The sequence below is a fragment of the Ahaetulla prasina genome, chromosome 1, assembly GCF_028640845.1.
Source record: "Ahaetulla prasina isolate Xishuangbanna chromosome 1, ASM2864084v1, whole genome shotgun sequence".
NCBI classification, from domain to species: domain Eukaryota; kingdom Metazoa; phylum Chordata; class Lepidosauria; order Squamata; family Colubridae; genus Ahaetulla; species Ahaetulla prasina.
In genome coordinates this window covers 376,236,033-376,238,409 of record NC_080539.1, presented here as the reverse complement: position 1 = coordinate 376,238,409, position 2,377 = coordinate 376,236,033, and positions in this window count along the sequence as shown.

The following is a 2,377-nucleotide window of genomic DNA, read 5'->3' as shown; positions in this document are numbered from 1 at the left end:
TTCTTCACCCAGTGGCCAAAAGAAACCCCCCCACCTCATCTGCAAATTCACACGCGAGGCCTTAAATCGCCACACGGAGGCCTCTTAAAAGACCCTTTGCCGGCCAGCCGGCCTACCTTGCAGGGCTGTTGGGAACGTTCCCGACCGAAAATGCCAACGGGCGACGGGATGCCTGGTTCTACAAACAGCCTTCTCGACCTGGGAGAGAGGGATGGGGGGCGAGGGGAGGGCCGCCATTTGGTGGACTAACATGCCCCATGATTCCCAGCCTGGGAATTAAAGAGGGCCGTGGAGGGCCCAGGACGATGGTGTGTGTTTGTTTACCGTCCAAACCAAACCGCTCCCTTTTCTTTTCTTTTCTTTTCTTTTTTTTGTTTTGCAAGCAAGAAAAATTTCTTTTTTGCGCGTGCCGAAGGTTTCTCAGTGGGTCGGTGTTTGGTGTGCGCAGTGTGTGTGTGTGTGTATTTGTCTATGTGTGTGTGATGACTAAGTGTGATCTCTCCAGAGATTCTGTGTCGTTCCGATAAACCAACAGGAGCTGGGATTATCCTGGCAGGCCCCCTGTGGCCCCTTAAAGATTCATTAATAACGGGGATTAGTCGTAATAATGAGGAGAAAGAGGATTAATCAATGGCCAAAAGTGGGGATTAAAAAGAAGATTTAGTGGTGTTAAGCCAATAATTCTTAACCTCGGCCATTTTCAGATGGCTGGACTTCAACTCCCGGAATTCCCCAGCCAGCATAGCTGGCTGGGGAATTCTGGGAGTTGAAGTCCAGCCATCTGAAAATGGCGCTAAGGTTCAGAAATAATGTTTTAATCGTGGGGGGAGTCCATTTTTTGGGCACTGGGGAGGGATTAGCAAAGATTAAAAGCTGGTTTGGGGGGGAATAATGAATTTAGGAGAACTGACCAGGAAGAAAACCTCCCCCCACTTGGCTTGGGCTTCCAAGGTGAAGACGGAGGTGGGGGTGGAGGGGTGCCTGAGTCGTGGGAGAGAACGTTTCCCCCCCTACCTTGGGTCATTCCAGCCCCTGCCCAAAGATAGAGCCCTGGGGATTGGGGGGGGGCTGCAGGGGGCCCCAGGGAGATTCCCCCCCTCCCCTCTGTAGGGCTTGTCCTGGTAGAAGGGCTGAGGGGGGGTGCAGAGAAGGAAACCGGCCTGGACCCCTTTTGGAAAATCCAAATTTAACCGAGCAGCCCCAGATTGTAAATTATTTTTTTTTGGGGGGAGGGGGGAGAGGAGGTTGGACAGGAACAGCAAATTCATAATAATTATGTTTAGAAACAAAAAGGCTCTACGGTCATCATCATTATTATCGGTGGCCTGTTTTTAAGGGGGGCGGGTTTCATCCTTTCTTGCTGCAATGGTCCTGATGTGTGTGTGTGTGTGTCCTCCCCCCCGGAGGCTCTTTGGTGGGGGTCTTTTCTCTGGGATCCCCCACCCCAAGTGGTCACAAGGCCACTGCTTGGACTTTGCTGCTGAATGGCTTTGGTAGATGCAGAAAATGGATGGAACTGGACCATCTGTTCCACCATAAGCCCCCCCCCAAAATAATGGGGTTCAGGAGGAGGGGGGGGTCAACTCAGCCAGTGGCCTTTTTCCAAAGATGAATCGGCCGAACCCCTCCGCTATCCACCCACCCAATTCCCCGTTTCCCCAACATCGAAAACTCTGCAAAAAACACAACCAGGCCTTGAACCCCCCCGGAGAGCTGCCATCCAGGTACCGGTGGAGGATGGGAGTTGTAGTCCAGCTCCTCCAGAAAGCACCGCGATGTCCAGCCAAGTCGGCGAGGCCACGCGACTATAAAATACCTTCCGAAGGTCTCGGTTTGCAACCATGAGGACTGGAGCCTTGGCGCTAGAACTGGGCTCCATGCGGTCATCCTACAGCGCAGGGCCTGCAGAGGCTGGGCACCATCTTGGGAGATCAGGGGGGCAGAGGGAGAAGGAGAAGGAGAAGAACTAGGGCATTCCCGCCCTGAATGGTTGGCAGCTTGTGGCAGGGAGTTCTGCAGTCACTCTCCCTTTAGAAATGAGCTGGAAGTCTTTGGGGGAGAGGCACTGGGCTTAGGCTGGGGGGTCTTGTTTGTGTTATTCTCTCTGTAAGAGCCTCCCACCTTCCGGGGTGTGTGGGTGTGTGTGTCCCCCCAAATAAAGCTGTCTTTGGTTGCTAAGCTCGGTCTCTGCCTCTCACTGTCCAGAAATGGCCCCATACCAGATGCTGGTCAGTCCTTTCGGTCAGTTGGGGTCCTTGGGGACGGGAAATGACCCGGTTATCACACATAATACACACAAAGGTGTTACCTGGACCTTTGGAAGCCCTCGCAGGTTCATAAAAACATAAATATTATCATTGTTGTTTTGTTGTTATTA